Source organism: Vigna unguiculata, chromosome 2 (assembly GCF_037176805.1).
Source record: "Vigna unguiculata cultivar grain cowpea cultivar isolate G323 ecotype 2 chromosome 2, ASM3717680v1, whole genome shotgun sequence".
In the NCBI taxonomy this organism is placed as follows: domain Eukaryota; kingdom Viridiplantae; phylum Streptophyta; class Magnoliopsida; order Fabales; family Fabaceae; genus Vigna; species Vigna unguiculata.
The window spans coordinates 15,467,859-15,489,625 of record NC_140793.1 but is presented as its reverse complement, the minus strand read 5'-3'; positions in this window follow the sequence as shown (position 1 = coordinate 15,489,625).

Sequence of the window (21,767 nt, the reverse complement as noted above, 5' to 3'; positions counted from 1 at the left end):
ATATTTTTATTTTTATAATTGTAAAATATGAATTTAATGTGAGAAAACCAAACACGGTATAAATTCTTGAATTTATTATTAAATATTGTAATGAATAATTTAAATTATAGTAAAAAAAATTAATTGTTGATATATTATTTTAATAATAATGATATCAAATTTAGAATTAAATATAAAATATCAAAGATTTTGTAGACAAATAAGAAAGTGGAAAATATTTAAAAACAAATTATCATTATTTAGAGACCAATATAGTGACCATTTTTTATCTTTATATATTTTTGGTAACTAAATTGGTTTCTATATAATATGGTCATTAAATTGGTTTTTGTATAACATGGTTACTAAATTGGTTTCTAATAAAATGGTCATTAAATTGGTTTTTAAATATTTGATTACTAAATTGGTTTCTATACAATTAGTTACTAAATTGGTTTCAACATAATTGGTTGCTAAATTGGTTTCAACATAATTGGTTACTAAATTGGGTTCTAAATTAGAAACTAAATTGGTAGCTAATATTAACTACCTATGTTTTAGCTACTTGTGATTATTAGACTCTAAATTGGTTACTAATTGAATTAGTGACTAATTTTATCATTTTAGTGACCAACAATTTAATTACTTAAACCAAGTTCTCTTGTAGTGATATATATATATATATATATATATATATATATATATATATATATATATATAAAGATTATATTTTTAAAAAGACTCGATGTAAAAATTTGTATTTGAGATTAAACAATAAAAATATAAAAAGAATAAGTGGTTGTATTAATAAATATTAACTCATTATGATGTAAACAATATTAATATTCTTCTATCAGAAGATAGATTGGGACATTTAAAAAATATAAGAACCATGTTAAATAAAAAAATATTAAATTACTACTATAAGAAAAATATATTATTTGATGAAAAAACAATAACACAAACAATATACCGAATAATACAACGGATATAATTTTGGTAAACTTGTAAGAATCTATGAGGAGCAATTATCAAAGAACAACAATAATAAATAATCACAATCACAAATAAAGACAGCAAAAATTTTAACGTGGAAAACCCCTCAAATCAAGGGTAAAAATCATGAGTCGTCCAGACAAAAAAAAATAGCTCCAATATGATCAACAAGAGTACAAATGAGTCTTAATCAATTGCACAAAATAGTGTTAACACCCAACCAAATAGCAAAACAACAAAGCTTTCAAATAGAGAATAACAAAGAGAAAAAAAAAACATATAAATCACAACTACGGTGTGAAATTAATTTCTCCTAACTTAGACCTCGTATTGAGGATTTGACTAGTTAGAATAAATAACAATGCATTCCAAACTTGCTGTAAACTTTTCAGCACGATCCAATAGTAAACAAATCTGCAGAACCAATGTTACGGTGGCAGCTTAGTGAAAAACGTGAACAAATTTTTCCCTCTATCGCTCTCTCAATGTGCTATGGTTTTCAGTGAATTCTGACTCTATTGTTCTATCTTTTTTTTTTCAGTCTCCTCTCCATTAAGTTAAGTGAGACATGAACTTCTCAAATTATGGACCTCTTCTCCACGTAGGAAGGGAGTCCAATACCCAACAATATTAAACCTATAACAAACTACATTATAGATGAATATCAATCATATTGTGTCCATGTTCCAAATGGTACTGATCATTAGGTTTGACATAAATAATTCGTTTCAATAGAAAAAGTAATAAAATAATTTATATTTTTTCTTCATTTTTTAGTCAAAGAAGTTTGCTCTCTCCATTTTTTTAATCATATTTATTATATTTTTTTTCTAAACCTAGAATCTTATAATTTGATTTCAGTATAACTCAATTCAAATTATCAACAAACTGACATTAGTTTCCAAACTTTATTTTTTAATTAAAATCTAATATTTAAATATTTTTAAATAAAAAATAGTAATAAGAGAAAAAGACAACACTCTTTGTGAATTTTCTAACACTCTTTATGAAATTTCTAACACTTTTATTATTAGATGTACAACATCGAACTTTATAACAATAAGAATATTGACGAAATAACTTTTGTATGATCTTAAAGTTTAGTTAGAAATCAATCGATGAAATTGACACTACTAAAAATTCTCATATTATATGAGAATTTTCTTGCAAATTTGTTAAAATAATTTATAAAAAATGACTTTTTTCTGCTATTTTTTCTAAAAATTTTAATTGGCAGGTAATTTCTTCGTGGGTAATTATTTCCTACAAAATTATAAAATTTAGAAGTATTTTTTATAAAATTTATTACGAAAGTGTTTTATACAAAATATTTTAAAAAAAAATGACAACAATTTTCTGTAAATTTTTTTCATAACAAAATTTATAAGTATTTCTTATAAAAAAAATTTAAAACAAAATTGATAAAAAAATATAAATTTTTTTAATAGTGGATATATAAGATAAATAATTTTTATTTATACCGTTATAAGATTAGTGTAATAGATTTACAAAGAAGGATAAATTCCTCCAACAACAAACTACTATCAGTTAACACGTGTTTATCTAGTTATTTGAATTATATTATTGGACAATTTTGGTCTCATGGAAACTAAAAACCAAAAAAGTGTGTGTCACGTGGGGTGGAATCTTTAGCTGCAGTCTCATCTTGTCATCCAAATCTTACCAACAAATCCTTATCTTTCCTACTAGGATCTGATTCCTCTCTCTCTCTCTCTCTTACATACCTATAAGTCCTCAACACTATCTTGGACCATAGAAAAGTGCCTCATCCTAATGATTTAAACCTAAAAATGACTTATAGTTATATTAAATCATACACCTTTTTGTCCAATCTATATCATTTCAGTTTTGAACAATGATTCATGGACATTTTGAAACAAAACGATATAATGTATGGTATGTATTTAAGATTAAAACAAAATAATTTTAGTGATTATTGTATTGGGACTTATATAAATGGACGTTGTATTTAGGTTTGTTTGCTGTAAAATTTATTTTTTAAATAAGAATTAGGATTTATAATAAATTAGTTTTAAACATTTTTGTATTAATTGGATTTTAATTTTTTTTATTTATTTGTTATTTAAAAAACTGAAGCAAGCAGTTGAAAAACTGAAATAAGTTATTATTAGAAAAATTGATTCTTTTGAAATAAAAATTTGTGACATGATATTAGAGAAAAGAACAATAATATGTTAATGGGATGTTTCGTATGCAAATATACTGTTGGTCTTGAATCAAGTTTTGGATGCGCAAAATTTAGTTATTAGTGTTTTATGTAAATTATGAATATGCTTTTGATCTAATTTGACATGTTCTTAGGAAATTGGATATACTCTCCAAAGACTTCAGCAAGCACTCCAAACGTTCAAGCTTCCAACTTTAGGTGTACTTGTATTTCTTTTAAGATACTCATCCTCTCTTACTTGAATAAGGATAGTGTCCGTAAAAGATACTCTGACGTTCAAGTTAGTCAAGTGCGTTAGTGAGCAATAAATGTGGTAATTAATGAATATGAATAGTTACATTGTAAATTGTGTTATTTATACTATTATTTATGAGTTTTTTACTTGGATGAGCCAGATTCATGTGGCTAATTACATGGATTAGTCTTTAGGTAATAAATATGCTTAATCATTCTTTAATCGCGATCTTAAATTAGTAAACTTAGTCAATACTTTTCATGTGTCAGTCTTGGTTGGCTGACACGTATTTGGTCAGACTGACACTGTTATGTTGGTGGATCAGACCATTCAAGACGAGTATACTTAGGCATGGATGGTCAAGATGTATTTGGACATGTGAATAATATGTCATGATTGATTGACATGTAGTTGGCCAAGTTATTACATTGCAAGTTCATATCATACATAAGGTCCAAGTACATCTAGGCATAGGTAGTCGAGATGTCCTCGGACATATATGGTACACTAGCACCCTAGGCTCGATATGTCTATACTCGAGTTTGCAAACTACCGCTATGGTATAGTCTTTAGTGTCGCGTAGTTGTGTAAATAAAATTTGTATTTCTTTGGTTACTTGACCCTATGGGTATATTAACCCCCTAGCCTCGAGAAGGGTAGCACCAAAGAGATTGTAATGATGAAGTGTTAGGCCTGAATTGATGTTGGAGATGAAGGGTTTTCAGGCTGCATAGGAATCAAAACAACATTAATAAGGTGATGAGACATGATTCCTAGGCCTTAGATATGAGGAGATCAAAGAGTTGAGATGAAGGGGTGGGAAGACGAAAGGGTGCAAAGCTTTGCCATAAATAGGGAGGTCATTTTCCTTAGTTGAGCATCAAGATCTATATAGTTTGCTCTACTACTGATATCTTCTAGATAAGTTTAGTACTCTAGAGCCTACTAATAACAGGTATGTCACATAGTGGATCAACTATGGGTTTTGCGGAAGAGACGGGTAGTGATAGTAGTCAGGCCTCCTCATCCTCTAGTGTATCATCATTGAAGGCCCCATGTATGATTCAAGAGGTGATTAGAAAAAGAAGAAATGATCCTTCAGGTCACCTCGGAGGGAAGACTATGAATGGATAGATCCCTTAGTGAGGAGGGATTTTTCCAAATTTAGATGGTCACAAATAATGAACTCATGCTTGAATAGTATATATATGTTCGAGAGTAAAGAGGTAGAGAACATAGTGTCCTTTAAAAGGGTAAGCGCCATAGATAATGTCTCTCATGTCCGAGAGGGGTATGGGAAGGACTACATCTATATGTACATAGCTTTTTTTATTCAACTTCATGTCTGGTTACTTTTTAACAAGTTAACTATGGTGTTCTTTATATTTTAAATGTCGTGCCACACAACTTCATCCAAATAGTTGGGGTTTTCTACAGGCTTTTTGGTTGGTGTGTTGGGCACTCAACCTGGGACAACCATCACGTTGTTGTCCTTAGTTAGTAAGCCAGATACACGTTTACTTAGCATGTACTCGCAGTCGTTCAAAAATTTTAAGAATGGTTTTTCAACGTGGTTGTGAACTCGATTGGACGATATAACAGGCTGAAGTTTCCTTTCTATTGGAATAAAGACCATTTTAGATATATCCTTTCTAGGGATGTCAAAAATATTCGTACTAGATATTAAAAATGGATACTCGCTACCCGCGGGTACGGGTATTTTTGATACCCGCATGTTAACGGGACAGGTACGGGTATCATAGTATCCGTACCCGTGGATACCCGTACCCGCTAAACTTTAATTCACAAAAATACGCTTATATTATATTATATATATATATATATATATATGTATATATTAGTAAAAAACATTCTGATCTAATATTTTCTAAGTTTCACATCTTATCTTCTTCTGTCTTCATTCTTCCAGCTTTAAGTATTGATACGTTGTCTTCTTCCAAGTACACCCATTGACATTCTTCTCTTTCTCTTCTTTGAAATTAGGCATATACATCAAACCCTATATAGATAATGACGTTTATGGTATGCTTATTGTCAAATGATGGAATCAAAATAAGAATACTTGGCACGTGGCAGTTGGGGTTTATTATTTGATTATTTTTCATGAATCAATAGGAAAAAGTGGACTTGTTGATCAAAACACTAATTAAAGGATTCCATTGTGTTGAACGTCATTTTATATTTAGTTTTATAATTATTTGGACTTGTATGGACTTGAGTTTGTTTGAACTTTATTTAAAATTTATGACAATGATGTATTTTATTTTATTTTATTTGAATTTATGAATAAATATTTATTTTTTAAATAATTTTGTAAATACCCGCGGGTACCCGTGGATACCCGCGGATATGAAAAAAATAGACGGGTACTCGCATAACGAATATCTGATGGATATGGGTACGGGTACGGGGCGAATATTTATCCAGTGGGTAGGGTATGGGGGAGCTACTACCCGTACCCTACCCGCCCCGTTGACATCCCTAGTTGTGGCTGGTAGGTGTGGCAGCAAGACGTCTTGAAGTACTCATCGGAAGATGTAGAACACGGTGACATAGTGGTGGCCATGTGTGTGAAATCAAAGAATATGAATTCCTTTGGTGTGATTATAATATTTATATATATTGTATATATGCTTATTTTATTATTAGCTCACCTTATCTACTTGTGTTTGGCGATGATCATGTACGCGGTGCACATGAGCAGATGATGTTGCAGGTGGATCTGGTGAGATATAAAGTCAGAGCAGGGCTAGACGGGGATAAAGAGTTTCTCAGAGTTTTAATGTTTTATGATTTGGACCAATTTTGTAAACTCGTATTACTAGACTTTGATTTTTGTAATGGAGTTATATTTATGATTTTAGAGTTTATTATACAAAGAATTAAAGTTTTAAATTTCCCATATTTTTGGGAAATGGCATTTTAATAAATGATGTTTATTCTTAAATTCTTTATTTTATTATTTATATCTGTTATATCCAGTCGGGATGTTACAGGCCTAACGACCCGGACCAGCCTGACTATTCAGACTGGTTCGACGATTTAGACGGGCAAAACGAACTAGACAAGCATGACGACCAGGATGGCACCGACCACTCGGACGGGCCCGACAAATCACACGGGCCTAACGACCCGAACAAGTGTGACGACCCGGATGGGCCCAACAACACGAACGGGCTCGACAAACCAGACAGGCTCGATTACCAACATGAGTTCGATGACTAGAACGGGCCCAACGAGTCGGACGGGCCAGAAGATCTAGACGAGCGCAACAAACTTGATAGGCCTAATGACCTAGATGGGTTTGTCTGGTCGGGTCTAATGACACAAACAAGGAAAACGACTTGGACGGGCCTGACAACCCGGACGGACACGATGAACCAGACGGGCCCAATGACCAAGATGAGTCCAACGACCAGAACGGGCCCAACGAGTTGGACGAGCAAGATGATCCGGAGGGGCCCAACGAACTTGACGGGCCAAATGACTTAAAAGGGCTCGTCCAAACCATTGGGCTCATCCGAACCATTGGCTCGTCCGGGTCGTCTGGCTCGTCTATATCGTCAGGCCCGTTTGGATCGTTGAGCTACTTCAGGTCGTCAGACTCGCCTGGATCGTCGGGCCCGTCCGGGTAGTCGGTCTCGTGAGGGTCATTGGGATTATTCGACTAGTCTAGATCATCGTGCTTGTTTGGGGCTTTGAGCTCTTTCAGATCATTAGGTTTGTCTGGGTCGTCGTGCCCGTCCAGATCATCGGGGTTGTTTGGGTCTATTCGGGTTTTCGGGCGCATCCATGTCGTTGGACCCATCCAGATCATCGAGGTCGTCTGAGTCATCGTGCTTGTCCATGTCGTCAGGCCCATCTGGGTTGTTAGGCCCATCCGGGTCATCAAGAACGTCTAGGTCTTCATACTCGTCCAATTTGTTAGGTTGGTTCGCGTCTTCAGGCCTTAGGGCCCGTTTGGGTTTTCGGGCCCATCTTGGGCTTCAGACTTGTCCAGGTGATCAGACTTGTTTGGCTCGTCGGGCTTGTCTGGGTCTTCGGACCCGTCCGGGTCGCTCGACTTGATCTTTGACTCTTGCTTAATGTAGTATTATTTGGGGGGCCTAACCCACCTTATCCCTAGCCCTAACCCACTAGAGAGGGGGCTTTAGGGGCTGGGGCTTTTTTTGTGCCCCCTCATTTTGGGCTCCCCTAAAAGGGGGCTTTATGAAGAGACGGTCAGGGCTGGCCCATGGGTTAGGGGCCAAATTGATATCTTAGGGGCAGGGAACTATCTTGATGGTTTAGCCACGAGCGCCTAGATAGGTGGCAAGGAACTTGTTAAGATGATGCAAAATTTTCCATGTTAAGGAAATACAAAATAACTTATGTAGAAAGGAGAAACCCCTCATTTTAATGATCAAGTGTCTCGTTAAAACCTTCCTGACCAAAACCATATTTATGCAAAAAAAGACCGAGTAAGGAAGGAGTACACTACATATTATAAAATTAAGTTATTTACAAGCACCTAGTTGAAGTATAATTTTAAATGGGTTACATTCCAAGTATTGGGTATCGATTACCTTGACAAATACTTTAGCTAGTAAGCTCCTTTGTCGACATCTTCGACTACTCGGAAAGGTCCTTCCTAATTGGTAGAGAACTTGTCGTCACTTTTCTTGGCGTTGTTGGCCATACATCACACTAAGTCACCCTTTCTAAAGATCTTGGTTGCAATTTGGAGTTGTACATCCTCGTCACTCTTTGCTTGGTAGTTGTTTCACGGATTTAGGCTTTTTCTCATTTTTTGACCAACAAGTCCAAGCTAGTAATGAGAAAATTTTCATTGTGCTCCTTGTCAAATTGTGATCGGTGTGGAAATGATTATTCGATATCTAATGGAATCATAGCATCACTACCATATACCAAGCTAAAAGGTGTTTCCTTAGTGGAAGACTGAGGAGTGCACCTATAAGCCCACAACACTTCAAATGGGTCCTTTGGCCACCTACCCTTTGCCGAGTAATCCTCTTCTTCAACTCCAGCAGTATGACTTTGTTGGTGGTCTCAGGTTACTCATCAGATTGGGGATGTTAAACTAAGCTTCTAATGTGTTTGATGTCGAGATTGACATGGAAGTTGACTAGGCTCTTGTGGATAAATTGCCTACCATTGTTGGTGATGACAGTATGTAGGGATGACAACGGGTCGGGTCGGACACGGATAGTACCTACTCGCGACAAAAAAATCCACCTGCTACCCACGTAGGTATCCGTTTAAAAAATACCTGCGGGTACCCATAGATATTAAAACAATATATATTTTATAAATATTTAAAATTTAATTTAATCTAAAAAAATATAAATTAAAATTTAATTTTCATTAAATTTAACTTAATAAAACATAATTTAATTTTAATTTTAATTTTTTACGGGTAACGGGTACATGCGAATATGGATAGTATGATACCCACACCCGATCCGTTTATAAGTGGGTATTAAAATACCCGCTACCCACGAGTAACAAATAGCCGCAAGTACCACATAACACCCTAGATGGATATTACTAGATAAAGCATATATCATAAAATTTCTCTTGGAATTAAAACACTATAAAGTTTCCAAGCGCGGAAAAATTTAAAACTTATCTCGTTGTAGTTCAATCACACTACTCTATCTTTATTACAAGTTCATAATAGAGAAAAAAACATCATAAAATTTATTACAAAATGCATGAAAATAAAACGCAGAGAAAAACCCCCCATCGTCTACCCCGCTCTGTCACTATGCATCGACGTTCTCACCTGGATTCACATATACTCCCGCGTGACAAGTCACACGATCATCGTCAAACACAAACAGAAAGGGTGAGTTGAGAAAGAAAAATAATACAATCAATAAAATAATAAAAATTAACCCTCACCCAATCTATCTTAGCCAATTTTTAGTTTATTGACTTATTTATAACATTACACCCCAATCCCATAACCTATATGAGAAAGATCCATTCACAACCTTGGTCCTTAGGGATTATCATGCTTCCACGAACCTACCCGCTCATGGTCTAGCTCTACGGACCTTCCTGCCCGTAATCCAACTCTACGAACATGCTCGCTCGTAGTCCAACATGCGTGAATACCTACTATGAACCTCCTCGCTCATAGCAGCCTCAAGTGTGAGCACGAAACAGACGAACCTCCCCGCTCGTATCCCCACACAAGAGTACAACAAATATGGACCTCCCCGCCCGCATCAATCATGCATCTCAAATCTCCGTTACGAACCTCTCCGCTCGTAACTAATCAAGCATATCCCTGACCAAGCCATCAAACCCATCCATGCGAATCCATCTACAATGGACCCCTGCCCCTACACTATCACCTGACACTGCCTAAGCACCGCCAGGCAAAATTGTGCTCCAAACTGCATGGCGGTAATCCCATGCCACTAGGTGCCACGCACTAATAGCCCTCTGTTGGTGACTTATCGCCTGGCGGAAGCATATCTCCCGCCAGGCGCCACACCAGTAAAATGAATTCTACTAGTTTAGGTACTACAAAATTTATCTTAACACATTAAGCAATCATATCTACACACCTAGAATACCAAGTGCTTATTTTCGCAATTCAACATACCTCCAAAACAGTACCAATAATTTAGTTTTTTTTTTTTTAACCAGCAACAACCATATGAATTGGAAACAATAACAACTATCCAGATTTAAATAACAACAATATCAAATTTATGATAATTTTAAAGAACCCATCAAAATCGTAATGCCAAAAATAAATCTACTTTATTTATTTGCATCTCCTCGGCATTTACATCCATACACTATTGAATAAAACTTTTTCGTTACACCTAAATAAATTCATGCAGCCTGTGCCAATCACCGTAGCTTCAATCCCTACTCCAAACGTAATAACTCAACACCTAACCCCTTCTTAATTTCTAACATCAAAGCTAAAACAAATTCACCTATAAACTTGTATGCTACAATTCCTTCTGACACAAACACAACTACATAATCACAAAAGTAAAATTATATCATTAGCTTTTATATATAAAACTCAATTCGTATGTATGATACGATCCTCTTTGACACTAAACCACCACATAATCACCAAAGCAAAATATTTTAAACTTAAAGTGTACGCTAACCTTTTATTTATTTATATATATATATATATATATATATATATATATATATATATAACTAATTCGTTCAACCAATAAATACCCATATAATTATTATTGGAATAAAATAATATTATCTAATAGTAATACATTTATATATATATATATATATATATATATATATATATATATATATATATATATATAACTATATGCGAATTTTCTAAATCAAATCTATATAAAACCTTTTTATTTACAAACCGTATAGTACCAACAAAGATTCATCACACCACAATTTCTTAACTACCTCTCTTGATTTATATGTATTATAATATAATGATACCAATCCAAAATTATATTTAAAAATATAAAACTGGTAAGGATTCTCCAACCGTCTAAAATTTGACAATATATATATATATATATATATATATATATATATATATATATATATATATATATATATATTATGGCTAAACAAACAAAGAAAACCACAAAAAAATAGTTAACTCCCCTTACCTGATGTCTTAGCTCCAAACAATTCCAAATGAATTCTTCCTTATTCCCAAAGCTCCCCCCTCCTTGCCTTCACTCTAATTCCCTCTTTGGATTGCAATTCTCAGCACTCACTTGCCACACACTATGACTCTTTGTTTTCTCACTCACTCTTCTCCCTCTCACCAATTCAGCCCAAAACCAATTCAGCCCAAAATAAATAAAAAATGATAAAAACGAAATTAATTTAAATTTAAAGTTTAATAGCCATTATTACTCTTAAACTGCTACCTTTCTGGTTTCTCGGGAAATTTCTACAGTTTCTAGATCATTTAACCACTTGGCAAAATAGTAAAACATAAGGATAATATATTCACTCTAGTCAAGATTCAAATCCACATCCTTCCTACTCATCAAACACATGCACACCAATAAACTATCACATGATTCATGTTAATTCACACATACATACAAACTTAAACCATGCTTCCACATTCATAATATACTAGTAAAATAAAACACAATTAAAATATCACACTAATGCCACATACAAGACTCGAACCCAAGTTCTCTCAACACAACTAAGTACTCTTAACCACTTGAGCTAGTATTGTCTCTTGTTTAAGACTTGTCAAGAAATTCTCTTAGGTTATTCTCAACCCACAATTACTTGTACTTTATTAATTATTATTTATATGAATTTCCTGGGTCTTACATACCAACTATCCATCACGAATTTTATCTGCGGATACCCATGGCACGGATATTTTTGTCATCCCTAACGGTATGTGACACTCCATATTGGCATACAATGTTCTTCGAAACAAACTTTTGTACCTGCTGCATAGTTTTTGTTTCTAGTGGCTCTACCTCAATCTATTTGGTGAAGTAGTCATCACCAACAAGTAAGAATTTAACTTGGCCTTTTCCTAAAGGAATAGGGCCAAGGAGGCCTTTACTTGAAGCAATAAGACCAAGGATGTTCATCCCCCACTTTCCAAAGGGCCATAGGGAGAAGACATTATGTAGGTCCTCTTGCTTATTGTGATCATGTTTTCGTGCTTTTGAAAAGCAGTGCATTTCTTAAAGTACTCGGTGTAGTCTACTTCCATAGTTGGGCAAAAGTAACTGACTCTCAACACTGGTGCTACCATGGTTCTTGCTCTAGAATGGTACTCGTAGATACCTTCGTGCAACTTGCATATCACGTAGTTAGCTTAGTCCTAGGTAGTGCCTTTTAGTAAAGGCCACTTATAACCTCTTTTGAATAGCTCATGACCCACGAGCATGTACTGGGCAACTTTATGTACCCATTCTCTTTCTTCACCCTCTACAATGTCTGTCGTCTTGAGATATCGAACAAACGGTGTCATCCAAATTTCTTCACCATTTTCAACTTGTATACATTCATCCATTTTCTAGTTGATGGTGATGACAACTCCTATTGTAGTAGCGTCTTGTATCGTCCTTGCATCTTTGTACTTGCTAGTTTAGAGAGCACATCGACCTTCATATTATCTCCACTAGAGAAAAGTCAAGCTTCACCTCGGCAAAGTCGTCAATCATGTTTTGGACCAGGTGCTAGTGTTGAAGTAGTAGGGCGTCCTTTACTTGGTAATCTCTTGACAGATGGCCTACTTTGAGCCAAGAATCAGTCAGACATATTATCTTGTTTGTACTAAATTCTTTTGCATTATAAGGTTGACTATGAGGTCCTCATACATGTAGTGATTTCTCAATCAACACATCATTTGGTCCTTTTAAGACTATACCAGCCCTTGCCCCCATAGGATTTGAAAACCATCTACATATAAGATCCTATATTCCTCCTCTAGAATGCAACCACTTTGTAGTTCATTGGCAAAGTTTATTAGGCATTGTGCCTTTATTGGTCATCTCGACTCGTACCAAATATTAAACTCTGATAACTCCATGGACCATAATGACATCCTTCTTACCAAGTTCGACCTCTGTAAAATCTTCAAAATTGGGTATCGGTCTTGACCATGACAATGTGGCTTTGGAAGTAAGGCCTTAGCCTTCTTGTTGTTGTTACTAGGGATATAGTCACTTTCTCCACCATTTGGTACCTGGTTTCGGCATCTTGCAGGGTTCTACTTACAAAGTATACAAGACATTATTTGTTGTCTCCCTCCTAACTAAGGGTCGTACTGATGGCATCTTTAGTGGCTGTTATATAGACTAGTAGGGTTCAAGTGGTGTACGACTTATGTAGGATCAATAGAGACATTAAGATCTAATAAAGCTTATCAAACTTAGTTTGACACTGGTAATCCCAAATAAACTTAATAGATTTCTTCAACAACTTATCATCAGTCAAGTCTTATTTGCTAGCCATGGAAGGAAATGAGAGATTATCGTTAACCTTCCAATAAGATGTTGGACCTCTTTCACGTTCTTTGGACTTCTCATGTTGATCATGGCCTTAAATTTTCAAGGTTTGATTCGATTCCTATATACATCAACATAACTGCTAGAAGCTTGTCATCTTCCCTGAAAACACATTTTTCTGGGTTAAGGCGCAACTTGTATGCTCGTAAGGTCGAGAACACATCAGACAGGTCCTAGGAATTTTGGGCGAGGGTGGGGGACTTTACCACCATATCGTCCACATACACTTTAAGGCTCTTGTTGATTAGGTGCTTGAGCCCCTTGTCCATAAGCCTCCAGTGAGTAGCTCTATCGTTTATGAGGCCAAAGGGCATGACCTCATAGTAGTAGTTGGCCTCATATGTAATGAAGGCAGTCTTCAGCTTGTGTCCTTCGACCATGGGAATCTGTTTATATCCTGAATAAGTGCCCAAGAAGCTCAATACATTGTGGATTGTTGCTCCATCTACTTACTGGTCAATATTAGGTAATGGGTAGGAGTGCTTTTTGGCTCAATATTCTTTCAACAAGTCATTTTTGGCTCAAACAAGTATTCTTTAAACTAGCCTTTTTTAGTTTAATAAAGAATTCTTTGAAGAACAACCACTTTATCTAACAACCAAGTATTATATGCCAAATAGCCACTCTTGGCTAAGATGAATACATTATTTTAATAGTGATTAACAAGTCACACAATTCCTCACTAGAAAGGAATATTGTTGTTTAACGTATATAAGGTTTATACATTCTCTTCTAGTTTTCTTAGTGAAAATGAATAGTATTTTTTTGTGAAGATCTTATGTGTACATAAGTTCATTAGCGTTCTAACATTTATACAATTTGAGCTCACCTTTTCTTCTTCTTCTTAGATGGTTTTATATAGTAATGGAAGAACAAAAAAGTCAACGCAAATCCTTTTTCTGACCATTGAGTTAGGTTCAGACTCAATTGATAGTTCTTCCTTGCGTGTGGGGAGCTTTGACATTAAATATGCATTAAATGAAAATCTTCTCTTCAAGATACATCTTGATATAGTTATTTGTTCTTATTTGGTCTTGATTAGAGAGCCTTTAACTTAAAATTCTGAAATGTGAAGATCCATATTGAGCATATAATCCCTTTAAAGTTGATAGAGTGGGCATTAAAGAGTTGGTGAGGCAAAGAAACTTTATGTTGGTAGATATGGCTCTAGAAAAAGAAGAGTTAAATAAACCAATGTTTTATAAATCAAAATATTGATAAACCAAAGTTTGAAAATGGAATAATTTTAATAAAAGAATATTGATAAAATTGTTTAGCCAATGTTTGAATAAACCAAAATTCAAAAACAATAATCCAAATTACTAGAAAACATAATAATGTTTCAAGGAATTGAAAAATTAAAAAACATGTTGTTCTCTTTTGTTTTTTTTACCCTTTTTTGACATCAATCAAAAAGGAGAAAGAAAGAAAGAAGTCACCATTGTTGTGAGCATGGAAATGGACATTTTTTCTAGAGCTTATTGAACACATCTTTATAGTATATGGTCAAAATGATTCAATAGTTAAATCATGATTAGACTTTGTTTTGTTCATAATTTCCTTCATATTATCTACTATACGAGTAGCCTTTTGAGGTTGTATTGGTTGCATGTTTGGAATTCGATATGGGTTAGACAATGTTGATAGTGTTGGTGCATGAAAACAAGTTGAGGAGCCATGGTTTCTAAGTGTAGGGGATTTTCTATGAATGGCTCTTTTGTTGATTGAGTTTTCAAACTTAAGGAATGAATGTTTAGGACATACTTTTCCTTTCTTAGAGAAGTATGTTCAACGAGAAAGAATCATGATCAAGGTTATGCCATAAGGTCGGATAAATGGTTGAATTGAGATTTGGTGTGACATTGAGGTTGGCTAGGGTTAAATATATTAGTGTAATGTGGCTCTATAAGAGAGGGGGTGAATGGAGCCTGAAAACAAATTAAAAAAATCACGTGAACAAATATACAATTGTAAACGAATTAGCCAATTCAATTAAGATCATAAGGATAGAGAAAATGAACAAAAAAAAAATATTCGTTCACCTCCATATTACGTCCAGTCTCTTAAGCAACCTGTTTAATAAATTCCACTAATCAACACATTTGACCAATAACGAGTATCACCCTATCTAGGTTACATGAGTTTTGGCCTCTCAAGATACACGAGTACAAACCTCTCTAGGCTACATTGAGTATCAACCTTTCTAGGTATCCTTCTCAATCTCCTCATAAGATCAATAACTCTCAATTAATAGAACAATCAAATGATCTATCATGTAGGAAAGTTCCAATCAATCTCACATGTTACAACTTCAGTCAATGAACGATATTACAATATTCAAGCTCTCAACCCAATTTCTCTAAACGCAATTGATATGACAATTTCTCAGCACTTTGTTCTTTCTCTTTTTCTCTTGATATTATTCTTCTGAAATGGCTTAGCATCTATAGCTGTTGCATTTCATAACCATGGAGAATTGGAATTGCAACTCTTCATTTGCAATCTTCAATGTCATTCTTCAAGATTTCTATTATGAATCATTTGATGCTCTCGGGGATATCTTATTTCCTTTTATTATTGAGCTCAGACTTGATTTAAATTCTGCTCTCTTAAACATTCACAATTGTCATGTTAGGGAAACTTTGTACAACTTGATTTTGTATTTGAATCATTAAAGCAATAATACCATTTAATCAAGCAAACAATTCATTCATCAATCACATAAAATATTTACTTAATGATCATATTGTTTGACCATTTGATTTTGAAAACTTTTTTCTTCTAGCATAAAGTTATCATAAGATTATTTTCTTGAACATTTCATATCATTTAATCTTTGTTTGAAACACTAAAATCTGTATAGCAAAACCATGATTAATCAAATATCAAAACACTTGGTAGGACATCAAAGCACATTATGATTCCTTATACTATTTAGGTCATCTAACACCTTTACTCGTTTAATGCTTTGTACTACATAGGTTGTCTAACACTCTATATTATCATAAAGACACAAGGATTATCTAATGACTTGGGTTGTGCAATGTATCAAACTTGATGATAACCACTATTAGACTCATGTAACACCTTAACTCATCCAATCCTTAGACTCGTGTAATGCTAAGACTTGGTCTTTGTATTTCTCAAATTTCTTGCTTTCGTTGTTACACTTGATGTATGACTATCAATCATTTAAGAATATGAAAGAAATAACTAAAATCATATATTTTGATCAATAAATCATTTTGATCAACTTATTAGCCTTATTATATCCGTTAAACCCTCTCTTAGTCATCTAACACAACATTACTTCTAACCAGAGACTCACTCGTCTATTAGAGTAACTATTTTGTTATCATCAAACTCTCATTGATTACTAGATCTTTGCTAATTTAATAATCTCCCCCTTTTTGATGATGACAAAACCATACAAGAGCAATTCACACTACTAATATCAAAGCATATATTTGATAAATCATATTATCATATCGAAGTAGAATATATCAAATATCATATTATTAATAGTGCAATTTATATCAATAATTATGATTGGTAAATAGAATCACAAATATCAAAGTATAAGATTATCATCAGAGCAAATAAACGTGAGAGCATCACACAACGGGATATTAAAACCAATCAAACTATTATTCAAATCAAATTCAAATGTTCCAATGAAATAAATTAAAAGTTGAAAAACTTCAAAACAAAACCACAAAACCAAAAGTGAAAGGACTGAAAATTTCAAATTCATCGTCACTTGAAGATTTCAAGTAGAACATGATATATTTTGGTGGTGACTCAGATAATACAGAAGACATAGAGATATTTTCACTTGAAGATGGTGGTTGTAACCTCCTAGCCGGAAATTACTTATTAAAATAAACAAGGAAATAAATAAAATATCAACCTCATTTATTAATCATCAATTTCCCAAAAACCGCGGGAAAATTTAAAACTTAAAGTCCAACGAGTCAAAACCGATAAAATAAATCGCAGTAATATCGAGATACAACTCCAGTGGTTTATAAACTCATTACAATAAAACCATAGTCCGCTAACAAAAACTAGAGAGAAAAATCCCCAAGAGTTCCCCACCCCGTCTCTATGCCTCTGTCCACTCACCTGCATCAACATCTGCTCCCATGTAACAAGTTACATGATCATCGCCACACACACACAGATATGGTGAGCTCATTTAAATAAAACCAACAAATAAAATATAAAATACGACATCAAAGCATTTAAACCCGAGCTAGTACATTTCCCCCTTTTTCTCTTACTTCTTCATTTCCAACACTTGGCTTTAGACGTCTATCATCTCTATACCCTTTAGGTGAGATCAATGATCGATCTTTGTTGTACGAGTGTCTACTCGCCCCTCCGACTACAAGCCACCACCTAATAGTCCACACGTGTGAATGACTTTGCCACAGCATCTCACCATGACACCAAGTGGAGTTCCCCAAAACAAACCTAAGTTTGTAGTTGTTCCCAGACTACCAAATCTCTATTAGAATCCACTGAAGAGGGCAATCATCCGAAACCTCGCCGTACGAGCCACAACCCGCACACTCCACTAGACTTCCTAAACCACCAGGCTACAACCTAGAGTGATCACGTGTTACCCCAATATAAGATGCACTCGTAATTGGGCCCCCAGCCAAAGCATCGCATCATGAACATCCCCTAAAGCGGTGTAGAAAACTTCCTTGTGCACCATCACTGGACCAAAACCGCCTGGCGCGCATCTCACGCCGCTAGGCAGAATTAGCTTCAGACCGCCTGACAGGCATCACACACCACCAAGCGCCACGCGCCTGCAATATCCGCACTGCATCGCCACCGCCTAGCGGACACCACCCCGCTGACAGTCGCCCTGCTCCGTCGTCACCGCCTGGTGCAGCCATCACACACCTCCAGGCGCCCTGCTCGCACTGTGCCCACACAAATCTATCCAATCAAGAATACCCCATGTCTTAGGATCTATAGGCGCATGTTTATAGAATTGTTGTTACCATGTTTTGAACTGAATTGCACCAATACTAGAATAACCAAAATATCGTTACCCAATCAATATATATACGAAAATATTCAATTCTTCCATATCATACATATTAATCTCATAATTACTACCAAATATTGTACTGTATAAATCACATAAATCAATCTTCTTCATGCTGTTTAGCATACAATCAGATTTATAGTGCGTCTCATGCGGCCAATTATCCAATATAGCCATAATTATTTAATCACATATATAGAAATTTATCAATTCAACACCCAATATTACACATCATACAGATTATGCTTTATTCATACAACTATCTTTCCCACAAAATCAGTCCATCAAACATTGACAGTTCTTATACTTATTTATCCCAGCCCCAACAGGAATCCTTACCCCCAAATCCATTCAAGAATTCATGCATTTTACAGAACCATAATATACACAGACAACTATATTCCTCAAATTCTCATTTAAGCGTATGTACATCACGAGGATATCACAGGTACCCCCAAACAGATTCAAAATAGCCAAAACAGCGTCACATTGTTTCTGTCGTCTGGCGGTTCATCCTCTACCGCCAAGCGGTTTCTGGAAAAATTCCAGAAACTCGATTTCATCTCTGATTTTTACATAAAATGCAATCCCAACCCCTCATACATCACGATTCAATCAATAAAAAATATCAAGCAATCAATAGGAACTCCCCTAACCTGGATTCCTTTAGCTTCGCCTTAACTCTTGTGAGCTCTCCCTTGATCACCAATGTCCTCCTTTTTCCTTTTTTCTCAGGACAGCCCCTCAATCCTCACTCAAAACTCACCTAGAACTCACCAATTCGTGCTCTCTTCTGCACCCACAATGACAGCCTCACCAAACCCTTTCTCTTACTCCTAATTGGCTTTTTATTGGACTCTTAAAAATGGTTTGATTGCACTAAAACGAATTTTTGCAATTAATCCATCATTAACATCACTTAATGGCCTATTACCTTCTATTTTCCAGCCACCCTTGCTGCCATGCACTCTAGGGTTTTCGTGCCTCTTTCACTTCCATGCTAGGCTAAGTTTTTACAAAAAGAAAAAATATTTTGTTCAAGCCAAGGTTTGGACCCATCACCATACAATTGTAATTCAAGTGCACAACCAACTCAACTAATACATTTTTCATGCCAATATTTATGCATCTAAGGCTATCTACTTGCGCATCACACTTCAAACATTTCATCAAAAAATAATAAAATTAAATAACATACATTTGGCATACTTAGGACTCGAACCCAAGTCCTGTCACACAATCAAAGTACCCTCAACCACCTGAGCTAGTACTTTTCCAAATCATGAAAGTTAGTATTTAATGCCATAAAGTCTTCTTTTACCCATATTTGTTAAATAATTATTTATTTAATTATTTAAATTTAGTGGGTCTTATAGTGGCTTGCAACATGTAGAACATTTTTTAGGTACATTAGGCTTGTCATAAGGACAAGGCTAAAAAGATTTCCTCTTGTGAGAGGGAAAAATATTTTTGTTAGAACTCATTGTAGCAAGGTCAAACTTGTCATTGTGTGTGAATCAATGATTGGAATATATAAGCATTGGTCAAACTTACAGAAGATGTAGCTCAGACATTTTAAGAAGAATTTTATAATTTGTAGCACTTATTTTTCAAATCGTAAAAAAACTAGAAACTGTTCCTGCAGAGGGACAAATAAGATAAGTTAGGCACGAGTGTCACCTTACCATGTAGTCCGCTATCTCTTCAGTTGGCCTCTTCCCATTCGATACATGTCGGCTTGAACCCAGGAGGGGTTACCTGCAGAAGAATCTCCGAAGCTCAAGTAAGTCAAAGCTCTCAGAGAGTCAAATTAGTGATTAATGAATGCGTACCTTTAAATGATGGGGTCCACGTGTATTTATAGAACATTAATGACGTTTGACCATTGCATGGGCTGGGTTTTGACTTGGGCCCCAACTTGGGCCATGAGTGGGCCTGGGCCCCCAAAACAGGCCCTGGAGGCCTATTGAAGGCGGGGCATTGATGTTAGTTAACTTTCTAGACAAGTAGTCGGTTTCGACCAGCTACCTGCCTAGGTGGCTTATGCCAGTGGTGTCCGGATACTAGATGCTAGGCGGTTTTGATGTGTATATTGTTTACTTGGTTGAGTTTGGCTAGGTATGGTACACTAGTCCCCCAGCCTTGTCCGATATGAGTTGTCGGTCAAGGATTACATGTGTTGGTGAACTAGCAAAACCGGCTAGGTGTGATACACCAGTCCCCCAGCCTTTAAGTGTGGTGAACAGTGTTAAGGCTTGGGATTTGAAGGTGTCAGAAGGTAGGTGCAATGGCGTCAGGTGGTCACATCGTTAACTTTTGGCGCCGTCGTTTTATGTGTCATATCCTTCATAATGATGGTGTCGATTGGTATGGGGTTTTATTTTGGCGGGAAGAATTTTAGTCGTTTGGGATCGTGGACTATAAATATGGGTTTGAAAGCAGCGGAGGGTTTACTTGGTTCATTTGCGAGAGTTTCGAATTCAGAGATCTTGTGCGCCTCATATTGTCCGACTAGTTCCCAAATTCAACCGACATCTTTCCGTAAAAACGAAAACAGGTATGTCTAGTAGCGATAGCACATCGTTATCTGCGTCTAGTAGTAGTCAAAGTACTGAGTCGGATAGGAGTAGGGATGAACGACTTCGTGGAGAGGGTATGAGTGCTGGAGTTGGCACAAGCGGAATGCCAATGGAGGTGGTGAGGGAAGTTCGAGAAGATCCTCCTGAGGAGCTGAAGGAGAGTAACTGGCCAGCCAAGGGCGGTTATGCGTGGGTCGCATCTGATGTTCGTGACCAGTCATCACTGTTTAGGTGGTCTCGCTTGTTGAACTCTTGGCTAAACTATACACCCGTCATGTCTAGAGGGGTCAGCGGAGATATTGTTTCGTTGGAAAGGGTGAGCGCCATCGACCGGGTATGCCACGGGCAAGAAGGGGCTGCCGAGAAGTTCTTTTATATGTATATGTGCCATTTTTCTCAGCTTCACATACGACTACCCTTCGACGACTTCACTATGGGCGTGCTGCGGGCGTTGAATGTGGCGCCTACTCATCTACACCCTAATAGTTGGGCTTACTTACAGGCCTTCTGCATTCTGTGTGAGTCGTTGTACTTGGAGCCTTCCCCTTATGCATTTTTGTATTTTTATGATACCAGACCCCGGAGGCCGGCTACTTGGCTTTCTTTAATCAGTCGTCCTAGCATTAGCAGGTTGGATGCATTCTTCCAATCTTTCAAG